Raw genomic sequence first — 12,497 nt, 5'->3', positions numbered from 1 at the left:
AAAAAAAAAATGAAAAGTTATAAATCTAAGCCAACAACTAAAAGGGACAACATCTGTCTAAGGTGTTGGGAACTTTGAGTTGGGAGATTAATAGAGGTGGGCAGAGGGGATATCTCCCATATAGAGAATGCTGGGAGTGATGCCTCATGACATTTTCGTTACTAAGCAGATCAACTTCTGCTATCAAAACTATGTGTTGCTAAATCCAACAGTATCAAAATCAAATTGTACAACAACTACAGGGGCTAGTTGTTTATGATGTAGATGTAGACTAGTATGCAGTTTTTTAGATATTGAAACAGGAAACTTGGGAGTAGAAGCCTCATTGGAAACTGGTGCTTGGGTGTATTCTTTTGCTACATTCTGATAGATTAAATGCACCAACATTTTTATCATCTTGTCTAATTTTGAGGCAGCTGCCAACAGTGCTGGAGCATGTAATCTCAACATAATGAGAGACTTTACATTACTAACATAACTGCTGTTTACTGTTTGACTTATTGTATGGAAATACGTCCAGCAAAACTGTAGTTATGGCATTTACATTTAATTAGATTACTGTCTTGGAAATGTACAAAATCAGTAGCACTGTTAAATTAATTTGTAATATAATTACCATTTGTTAATTAAATTAGGTTTCAAAATAATTTACAGATTTTGCAAAATGTATTTTCTATTTTAGCAGTCATTTTATTGGGTTGGTGCCCCTATAAAACTCAGGCATATACTTATACTTGCAGTTGAAATCATCAGATACATAGTAGTAATAATGTAATTGCTATTTCTTAGGTTAAAGAGCCAAGCCCAAATTCTGAATTGCCCCAAAGCACTTTCTGCTGATTTCCTCAAGGTCATATGATAGGCAAATGAAAACTGAGGGACTCAAACCCTACAGCACAGGAGAAGCTCGTTAACAGCTTATAATCTTAATCCATTTTTTTCTGTTGTTCTAATAAACTTAGATAGTTGCCTGAATAGCAGGTCTAGCAGTAACATGCATGTTCTGAAGATTATGAAGACTGAAACTCAAATATCTGTAATTATTTAGAGAGTTCGATCATCGATGGCTTGACAGGAAAAACAAAAAATTTTAGAGGGGAAGACTACAAATATTAGGCTAAAATATACACTTTTGGAAAAACTCTGAAAAGTTGATGCGCTTGACTGCTAGACTTCAATCGGCAGAATGATCTACAATTACAAAGAGAGAGAGAGAGAAAGAAAAATATTACAACAACACACATGAACTTACACATACCAAGTCCGAGATTGCTGTCTCTCCAACTATATCCTTTTTTCAGAGATATTGAGATCTTGGATTTGATATGCATACGTCCAGATTTTTGGTCATATACTCAGTTAGTCCAAGCAATAGTCATCTGGTGCAAGAGAATTGCAGAAAGGTATTTATCTTATGTTTTAACTGATACACAGGGCGCTAGGGAGCATGCATAAAATTAAGTGATACAGCGCTAGGGAGCATGCATAAAATTAAGTGATACATTCTAAAGGTTTTTCCTCATAATAAATAACCAGATGGGAATGCCTAAAATACTATTTAAAAAAGAAAACAATTCACCTGCTTTTAAGTACAGTGGTGACACAGAGTCAGCATCACAAAATTCACAATTAAGTCAGCTAGAATAGTTTAGAAAAGAAAATGAAAAAAAAAAGAAAATATTTGTGAAGACTGGTAGAGAAGAGTGAAGGCTGCCAGCCTAGTCAAATAGAATTTGATACATAATTATGGCATTTGTAAATATAAATGTAAAATACAGGCTTGTGTCTTAAGTGTAAAGAAATGCTGTTTTAACAATGTGGCAACATTGCCATCTGCTGTAATGAAAACTAAGTCAACCATTTATTTTTGGTCCCTTGAAATTAAAATTACCTTATGTCTATTCCTTTGAAGTTAGAATTTGGAGTTGATGAGTCTGGAGTAAGCATCCTGCCTATTGTTTTAAGGCTAAAGTTAATGACCAGAATTTACATGTGGAATGTCCTTTATTGCTCTAAGTGTAAAAGAATGTAAATGCAGTTTCTGTGTGGCCTGGGAACCAAGAAAGTGTAAACAAATGATGTAATGTCTTATCAGAACTGCAGTTTCAATTTAAACAGTGAGAACCAGCAATTATTAAGCATTTTGATCTTGGATATCCAACTTATCAGCACTCTGCCTGTGTCTTAAGTAAGTTATCTTAAAGTGTATTTTCTTGTAGTAATTGCTAGGAAATTAGAAGAAAGTTAGACAAAGTGTTTTTCTGTTATGTCAGAACTGTACTACTGAATTATTTTAAGTTTCTGTGTGATCTCTGAACTCTTGAATGGCACTGTGGTGTAGTAGTATTGTCTTGTGTTTTTAGTATTTATTATTAAATATTTTGAAAACTTTTTACCTGTGGCTGGTTTATGTAGAGATAATTAAGCTCTAGAGTGCATTGCATGCTTATAAGTGATCCTGTAATAAGCCCTGTCAAAGACTTAAGATTTCTTAAGTTACACTACTATTGGATAATAATATTGCACAGTAATAATTGGACACCCTTTTAAGAGCTTTTGGGTAGCTGATAATTATTAACTGGTGGTGGCAGTAATTACTGCCATATAGTATGGGTAAAGGGGCACAGCTGGAGAATTTGTGTCAGCCTTTCCCAGGAGTGTCTGTGAAGTTGTATGAATACTTATCTCAAAGTGTAGGGACACAAAGCAGTGGTTGGACAGAGAGGTTACTGGAAGTTATCTTGCCAGCTAGGCTGAGATCTGGAAACTATAGTTGTGCCAGTGCGAAGTCTTACTGGGGACCTGGAGAGCAAAGGAGCAACCAGCCCCAGACTGCCTGTGATCTCTGTGTGCACTTAAGGGACATTGTACTTTACTGTGTGTATTTGTTGTCCTTTCCTCTTATATGAGACACCCTCTTTAGTTTTGGTGGTGAGGATTGAGGCTCCTTGATAGCTGGGCCAGGGCGCAGGCATCACATGTGGTTTGAAGTGGTGGGATCCACTTCACATTTGTGGTTGCTGTGGATATCCACATCACATATTAATTAGCTGGCAAATACTAACTGGCTTATAGTGGTGTGGGTAGAGTGAATCCTGTAGCTTGTGCACAGTGATCTCTGAAGAGGTTTTGTACTCTAAGACAGCTATGCAGTGAATACTCAGAGTTCAGATCACAATTGTTTTATTTCTTTTGTTAGCTTAGTTAGTCAGGGTGAGCAGGCAGCATGTCAGCAGAGGAGTATGGAAAGCTGACAAGGAGTCAGCTGGTGGAGATGTGTCAGGCTAGGGGACTGGTGCATGGAAACCTGACTAAGACAGACCTGATTGCACCCTTGGTTACAGCTGCATCAGAAAACAGCATCCAGGAGGACAATCAGACTGGCAGTGAAGATACAATATCCTCAGAAAATGGACAGCTCAACCTTTCTGCAGTGGACTTAAAAATCCAGCTGGAGCTAAAGAAACTTGAGTTGGAAGCCAGGCGTTTGGAGATAGAAGCCAAAGAAAAGGAGCATCAAAGGAGGCATAAGAGGGAAATACTAACTCTTTGCCAGAGTTATGGAGGTAACGGGGAAGGGAGTAACTGGACCCCAGAAGCACAACAGGTCAGTAAATTTCTTCTGCAATTTAAAGAGGGGGATAATTTTGATAGTTTCATTCATATGTTTGAGAGGGTATGCAAACAGTATAGTGTTGACCAAAGGATCTGGGTATGGTTCCTGACCCCCTTATTGCATGGCAAAGCTGTAACCTTTTTATCAAAAATGCCTGACTCTATCTGTTTTGATTATACTGCTGTAAAAATTGTCTTTTAGAATGTTTTAAGCTAACACCTGAAATGTATAGGGAAAAGCTGTGTGAGCATAGACACAAGGCAGATGAAAGTGTGTGTGAATATGTTGCTGAAACTGAGCACTTATTTTCATAAGTGGGTGAGTGGATGTCAGGCCACCACTTTTGAAGGGCTGGCAGACCTTTTGGTGAGAGAACAAGCCCTTAGCACTTTGCCTGAGGAAATGAGGATCTGGTTAGCTGATAAACAATGTGTTACTTCAGATGAGTAGGGAAAGGAGGGATACCTATTCCTGGCAAGCAGGGCAGCCCTGCACAGGAAGGGGACCCCCAGTACTGCTCATGGGTCTAAAGGAACCAATGCTGGGCAGCACAGACTGCCCCAACAGAATCTGCCAGTAGCAGGGGAAGCCACTAGTCCAGGTACATGTCTGGGAGCTAGGGTTAAATGTTTTGAATGCAACCAGTGGGGCCATGTGACATACAAGTGTCCAAGGAGGCAAGGCGGGGAACCAAAGGTGGGGGAGCCAGTAAGTGGGAAAGACAAAATGCCAATAGTAGGTTGTCTTGGGACAACAAGGGTACCAAACTACAACTAGAGGCTATATCCTATTTCAGTGAATGGCAAAGAGGCCATCGCCAAGAGAGACACAGCCTCTGATATAACCATTGTAAAGCCTGAAATGGTTACAGAGGAGCACTACTTGCCTGGGCAGTCTACTCCAGTCAGGGCTTTAGGAGGGATCTCATTCCAAATACCTTTGGCTAGGGTTCACCTTGACTGGGAGGGTGAAAAAGGAAGGCAGCAAGTAGGTGTGTTTGAGGATATACCTGCAGATGTCCTGATAGAGAATGATTTTTATAGTGCAGTATCCTGTGCTTGGGCAGTTACACTCAGTCAGGCTTGGAGACAAGCATGTGGGTCTGGTAGCCTGGGAGAGACCCAGACAGACTTCAAACTTGCAGGCAGGACAGGTGAGGTGGATATTTCAGGGAGTGAGCTATGCTGTAGCAGTGAGACTGAAGGTGAGCTACAGCTGCTTGTGGGTACTGATGGTCCCTTGGACAGAGTGACTGCAAAGGTAGAGGTGAGTAGTAGTACCCAGGCTGACAGTGAGACACCACTGTCAGAGGATGCCAGACTTCTTGTGGAAGGGGGGGTTGGGAAAGGTTACAAGGAGAGAGTTGAGACAGGTGCAGCTCTCAGACCCTACATTGCAAGGCCTGAGGCAGGTAGCTAGGGAGGCACCTGATTCTCAAGGAAAGGGGAAATCTGTATACTGGGATAAAGGGTTACTATACAGACAGTGGACCCCTGAGGGAGGGCTAGAAGGTGAGAGAGTACAGCAGTTGGTAGTGCCTAGAGCCTACCATCTGGTGCTTCTAGCCATAGCCCATGATATTCCCTTTGCAGGTCATATGGGCATAAAACATACAAAGAGATGTATTATGCAAAACTTCTATTGGCCTGGAATTTCCAGAGATGTAACTGGGTACTGCAAGACCTGTGAGCAGTGCCAAAAGGTAGGCAAGGCAGGAGACAAGGTGAGAGCTCCTTTGATGCCTTTGTCTATGATTGAGGAGCCATTTCAGAGAGTAGCTATGGATATTGTGGGTCCTCTGAGTACCCCAAGTTCCACAGGGAAAAGTATATCCTAGTGGTAGTGGATTATGCTACACAATACCCTGAGGCAGTGGCTTTGTCCTCCATTGAGGCAGAGAAGGTGGCAAATGCTTTGTTAGAGAGTTTCAGCAGGATAGGTTTCCCAAAAGAAATGCTTTCTGACAGAGGTGCCAATTTCATGTCAGACCTGCTGGCTTGTCTGTGAAAGTCCTGTGGGGTGAAGCACATGAAGACTACCCTCTACCATCCCCAGACTAATGGTCTTGTTGAGAGGTTTAACTTTACAATCAAGTCCATGCTACATGAATTTGCAGATCAGTTTAGGAGCGAGTGGGACAAATATTTGCCCCATCTGTTGTTTGCTTACAGAGAGGTTCTCCAGGAATCCACAGGTTTTTCACCCTTTGAGCTGCTGTATGGGCATAGGGTGAGGGGACCTCTAGATTTAATTTGAGATGAGTGCGAGTCTCACAAGAAATCTGTTGTGGCTTATGTCCTAAACCTCAGGACAAGGCTCAGGGAACTCATGGGCTTGAAGCAGGAAACCTAGCAGAGGCCCAACAACAGAAAAATATGTGGTATGACTGGAATGCTCGAGTTAGAGAGTATGCTGTGGGGCAGCAGCTAGTGGTTCTCATTCCTGTTAGACATAACAAGCTGCAAGCAGCTTGGGAGGGTCCCTGCAAGGTGGTAAGAAAGGTAAGTGATGTTAACTACATGGTGGATGTGTTAGGCAGATGGCAGGGGCACAAATTGTACCATGTTAACATGATGAAACCTTACCATGATAGGGAGACCCTTGTGCTGAGCATTTGCAGTGGATTGTAGGAGGAGTCAGAGGGAGATCTGGGGACTGATCTCCTCACTGAGGCTCGGGCTGACACCTCAGTGGAAGGGGTAGCAATGTCCCAGTAGGTATCTCCTACCCAGGTTTGAGAAATCCAAGCAGTGTTGTAAGAATTTGGAGACATGTTCACTGGGAAACCAGGGTGCACCCACCTGGTGCAGCACCAGGTGGATACAGGACCCCAAAGGCCTATTAGGCAGGCCCCTTGTAGGGTGTCTGAGAGAGTCAGACAGACCCTGAGGGAAAAGGTACAGGAGATGTTGGAACTAGGGGTGATTCAAGAGTGCAACAGTCCCTGGGCCTCCCCAGTGGTGCTGGTGCCAAAGAAGGATGGCAGCACCAGGTTCTGTGTGGACTACAGGAATTTAAATAGTCACACCAAGTCGGATGCTTACCCTATGCCTAGGACAGATGAGGCCCTTGAGCAGCTGGGTGGGGCTAAATATCTTACAACCATTGATCTTACCAAGGGTTACTGGCAGGTTCCCTTGACTCCCAGTGTTAGAGAGAAGTCAGACTTTGTGACTTATTTTGGCTTGTATGATTTCACAAAGATGACTTTTGGGATGAAGAATGCCACAGTAACTTTCCAGAGGCTGGAAGATAAAATCCTAGCAGGAGCAGGAAGGTTGCCCTTGCTTACCTAGATGATATTGCAATCTACAGCCATTCCAGGCCAGAGCACCTTCAGCATGTCAGGGAGGTGCTGGGCAGATTACAGAGGACAAGGTTGACCATTACGCTGAGCAAATGTCAGGTGGGTATGGCAGAGGTCTCCTACCTAGGATATAGAGTGGGGAGTGGTAAGATAAGACCAAAACCTGCCAACGTGGAAGCCATTCAGGCATGGCCTGTACCTGTTACCAAAACGCAGGTGAGGGCGTTCTTAGAGACAGCAGGGTACTACAGAACGTTCATCCTTAGTTATAGTACCATAGCTGCTCCCCTCACAGACCTGACCAGGAAGAACAGGCCAGATAAGGTAGTGCGGACCCCAGCATGTGAGCAGGCATTCCAGAAGCTTAAAGAAGCTTTAGGAGGACCCCCTGTGTTAGCCAGTCCAGATTACAGCAAAGAATTTGTTGGGCAAGTGGATGAACTATGGGGTGAGGGCTGTACTTAGCCAGATTTCTTCAGAGGGGGAAGAACACCCAGTGCTTTATCTCAGTTGTAGCCACCAACCCAGAGAGGAATGCTATGCAGCTGTAGAAAATTATTGTCTAGCCATAGTGTGGGCACTGCAGAAACTTCAGCCTTATTTGTATGGAAGAAAATTCACTGTAATGACAGATCACAACCCTCTAACATGGTTAAACAAAGCCAGTCAACAAAATACCAAGTTGCTAAGTTGGAGCGTGGGGTTGCAAGCATATGATATGTCAGTGCAGCACCACAGTGGGATTAGCAATGCCATTGCAGATGGGCTCTCAAGACAGGGAATGGGGTGAGGTACACTCAGATAGACCTAACCCTCTCAAGCGGTGTTTATCAATGGTCATTTGAAAAACTAGTTTGAGTTCTCCAGGAGGGAGAGATGTGAAGACTGGTAGAGAAGGGTGAAGGTTGCCAGCCTAGTCAAATAGAATTTGATACATAATTCTGGCATTTGTAAATATAAATGTAAAATACAGGCTTGTGTCTTAAATGTGAAGAAATGATGTTTCAGCAATGTGGCAACATTGCCATCTGCTGTAAGGAAAACTAAGTCAAGCATTTCTTATTGGTCCTTTGAAATTAAAATGACCTTATGTCTATTCCTTTGAAGTTAGAATTTGGAGTCAATGAGTCTGGAGTAAGCATCCTGCCTATTGTTTTAAGTCTAAAGTTAATGACCAGAATTTATATGTGGAATGTCCTTTAGTGCTCTAAGTGTAAAAGAATGTAAATGCAGTTTCTGTGTGGCCTGAGAACCAAGAAAGTATAAACAAATGATGTAATGTTTTATCAGAACTGCAGTTTCAATTTAAACAGTGAGAACCAGAAATTATTAAGCATTTTGATCTTGGATATCCAACTTATCAGCACTCTGCCTGTGTCTTAAGTAAGTTATCTTAGAAATGTGTTTTCTTGTAGTAATAGCTAGGAAATTAGAAGAAAGTTAGACAAAGTGTTTTTCTGTTATGTTAGAGCTGTACTACTGAACTATTTTAAGTTTCTGTGTGATCTCTGAACTCTTGAATGGCACTGTGGTGTAGTAGTATTGTCTTGTGTTTTTAGTATTTATTATTAAATATTTTAAAAACCTTTTACTTGTGGCTGGTTTATGTAGAGATAATTAAGCTCTAGAGTGCATTGCATGCTTATAAGTGATCCTGTAATAAGCCCTTCCAAAGCCTTAAGATTGTTTAAGTTACACTACTATTGGATAATAATATTGCACAGTAATAATTGGACACCCTTTTAATGGCCTTTGGGTAGCTGATAATTATTAGCTGGTGTTGGCAGTAATTACTACCATATAGTCTGGGTAAAGGGGCACAGCTGGAGAATCTGTGTTAGCCTTTCCCAGGAGTGCCTGTTAAGTTGTATGAATACTTATCTCAAAGTGTGTGTGTGTGTGTGTGTGTGTGTGTGTGTGTGTGTGTGTGTGTGTGTGTGTGTGTGTGTGTGTGTATCAGTTACTTGGCCAGGGACACGAAGCATTGGTTTGACAGAGGGGGTACTGGAGGTTAGCTTGCCAGCTAGGTTGAGATCTGGACCCTATAGTTGTGCCAGTGGGGAGTCTTATTGGGGACCTGGAGAGTAAGGGAGCAACCAGCCCCAGACTGACTGTGATCTCTGTGTGCACTTAAGGGAAATTGTACTTTACTGTGTGTATTTGTTATCCTTTCCTTTTATATGAGATGCCCTCTTTGGTGTTAGTGGTAAGGATTGAGGCTCCTTGTTTGCTGGGCTAGGGCACGGGCGTCACAACATTGCATTCACTTTTTTAATGTTCTGTAATAAGATTGCTTGCTGTTATGTATTGAACTAATGATAACATTACAGAACATTAAAAATCAAAATGCAAAATAAGAAAATACAGACTATGGCAATATGCTATTTTTGGTCAATAGAATCATATAAGCAAGGGCAATGAAGAATGGTAACCACATACCTTAAATAAAAATAAAATAAAATTCCACATGAGCACTTTATAATCCCACAACAAAATAGATGTGTGCAGCAACTGATAAGAGAAAAATAATTCCCTCAGTTGCACATCTGTTTTACTGTATACAGAGGAAGGGTTGAAAGGCTTTGCTGCATACATAATTTAAAGACGCGATTCCAGGGCAAAAGGACTGGGGGGGGCGATATTTCAGCAGCAACAAAGGGTAAAACAAGGGGCATTATTACTGAAGCATTGCAGCGCTCATACATAGCACCACAAGATAGTTACAAGTTGAAAGATGGTTGGCAATACTGGAGACCCATATAGGAGTTTTGAAGAAAATAGTCAAAATTATGATTTTTCTCAAGCAGAGGGAATATTCTACAGTTCCAGAATCAAAATATAGGGGATACACACCTGTATGAAATGAGGAGACCTATTTAGAAGCAATTAGTGGTCCTTTAACTTCACACTGTTTGCATGTTATTCCTCATGAGCATGATGCCGCTACATTGCTTCCCAGTTAGTAGTCCACTTCCCTCCTAGAGTATGGAATCTACCAGAGGCAGATTCAGCACTAGGCATCCTAGACAGTTGCCTAGGGCCCAGATTGGCTGAGGGGGGTAGCCCTGACTTCTCAAAAAAGTCTCCTGTAACTTAAAAAATAAAATACAATCATAAGTAAAAAAAAGTAAAACTCAAATTCCATAACCAGCATTAGGACCTTGCAGGAGACTTAACACAGCACACTGACTTCCTTCACCACTCACTACACAGGACCAGGACCTTGCAGGAGATTTTATACAGAAACCCCAGAAAAGTCAGTGTTAGGATGATTTCCATAACACAAGCCACATTAGAAAACTGTTGGATATTTAAGTATTACATCCACTCAGTAAAGTTTTGGAGCTATGACTGCACAGATACAGAGCAGCAATCCTGCCCCATATCTCTCAGCACAAGAAGTTTGTGTGTGTGTACAGAGCAGTAGCCAAGCCTGATGAGAGCTGTGAGTAGATGCATACCACACAACCCCTTAGTACATGTGTGTATGTGTGCAATACCCCAGTTAAGAGCACTGTCTAGTCAAGTGACTTTGCTCAGAGTCAAACCCTGATCATAATTATTAGCGAGTATCTTAAACTTCCACACCAACTGGCACGTCTCCTTTAATTTTCTTTTTTTTTTTTTTTCTCTTTTTGTAAATCATTGAGGATTACAGTCTGCCAGTGTCAGTCATAGAGTTGCAGAGTTGCTTTGTTCACTGTTAGTGGTGCAACAGACAGCTTACTTGCTTTGGCTGCAAAAGGCTGTGGGTTCTCTTCCCGAAACAGGTAGATTGCTGATGCACACAATTTAATCTTCAAGAGCAGGAAACACTGAATGGGTAGAAGAAGCACTAAAATACAAAGTTATTGGCCAGCAGCAACCTCTTCATTAAATACATTTCTATTTAATGTAAAATTATTCAGATGACTTTTACTTCTGCAGACATTGTGCATATTGACTGATATTGGTAAGTTATAATGACAGCAGTTTGAGTGGTCTTTTATGGTTGAAATGGTTAGTTTTGTCAATATTGGTTCTTATGTTTTATTTCACTGCTTACTGGAAACATGTTAAAAACTACAAATTTAAAACACACTCTAACAAGTGCAAGGGTGTAGCCAGGCATATTCTTTGTATTCTAAAGAGTAAATTTTTTTCTGAACATGTTAGAAACACTGGGGCTTTATTAGGCCATATTATACCTATAACCATTTAGCTTAATAACAACATGTATATAGCTTCCTTACAATGAGGACTGCAAATCTAAAAACAATACCTCTAATAGTTTTTGACTGGGCAACTGAAAATGTTAAGCACATTAAGTTGGGGGGATGGGGGGAGCAGCAGTTTAAGGAATGTGACCATTTTTAAATGTCAGGTGGGTTTAGGACAGCAATAAGCATCCGTGAGTACAAAATGGATTTCACTGACTACACTTCTGAACAAGTGCTGCAGTATTAAACAAAGACCTTGATTTAATACTTTAAGACAGGTGAATTAAAGAACACATGCATTTATGCATCGTCTTAAAAATGTGTGCAGAGGGCCCATGGTTTGAAAACAGCTCAAAGGTACCCTTAATCCACCACTGGCCAAGTGCATTTTTTTACAAATGTGGGTTTCAATGAATGTGAGTTTCAAGGGCAGAGATGTTTAATGTTGCACATGCTAAGTCTGTTTTCATTTTGAGACTGTATTGTTTTGCTTAGCAAATGGCTATCAGTATTTGTGCTATAAAATTTGAATTAAAAGTTTTAAATTAAATCAAAATATCTGTAATAATCATAGAAGTAAAGAAGAAAATACTGTGCCCACTGACAGGTTTGAACAGTGTTTATGGAAAGTGGGGAGAGATGGCCAAGTAACAGGACACTAGAATAGCTGTTGGGAGGAGGGGGCTGGCCCCATTTGACCATGACCTGCTCTGGGACCTACCCTGTCTTTCAGTCTAATAGAAGTTTCAGATGATCAGTCAGCACAAAACATTAGGCATCAAGAAATACCTACGTTGTGTATATACCCTGAGCACTTGACAGCCTTTTACAGTTCTATGAACAAAGACATGCATATGGAAATATAATGTGAAATGAGCAAGTGGAATGTATAATAATCATATTTACCATGTAAAAAAAAAGCTGAGCCATGAAGTCTGAATACTGCTAACCAGTGAGTTCAGAAGTAGACCAGCTTGAAATGGAAACCTCTGAATAGTATATTATTTTATTTGAACAGGTAGAAGTTGTTTTAATCTAAACACCATGCTTCTGATAGCTCATTGGAATACCTGAAGTATACTGTTTAATGTTACTCTAGCTGCATTTATCAGCACAGGTTCCATTTCTGCATATGGTGCTGCTTTTCTGCTGCGTGAATTCCAAGTGATTCAGCATCTGATTTTTTTCCTTCAGTTTGCCATGCTGCTTACGATTTATTTTAAATGTTACAGTCGAAATTATCCACACACTACAAATCACTCTATGCAAAATCCGTATCATGCAGTGATTGTGCAGCAAAATACACAGCATTATTAGACTTCTCTCCACGTCTACAGCCTGACAGAAAAAAAAGGGTAGCTAATTCATGAAATGT

This window comes from Protopterus annectens, chromosome 5.part0, assembly GCF_019279795.1.
Source record: "Protopterus annectens isolate FY-2018-M chromosome 5.part0, PAN1.0, whole genome shotgun sequence".
NCBI classification, from domain to species: domain Eukaryota; kingdom Metazoa; phylum Chordata; order Ceratodontiformes; family Protopteridae; genus Protopterus; species Protopterus annectens.
The sequence above is the reverse complement of the archived record's forward strand: the minus strand, read 5'-3'. Positions refer to the sequence as shown.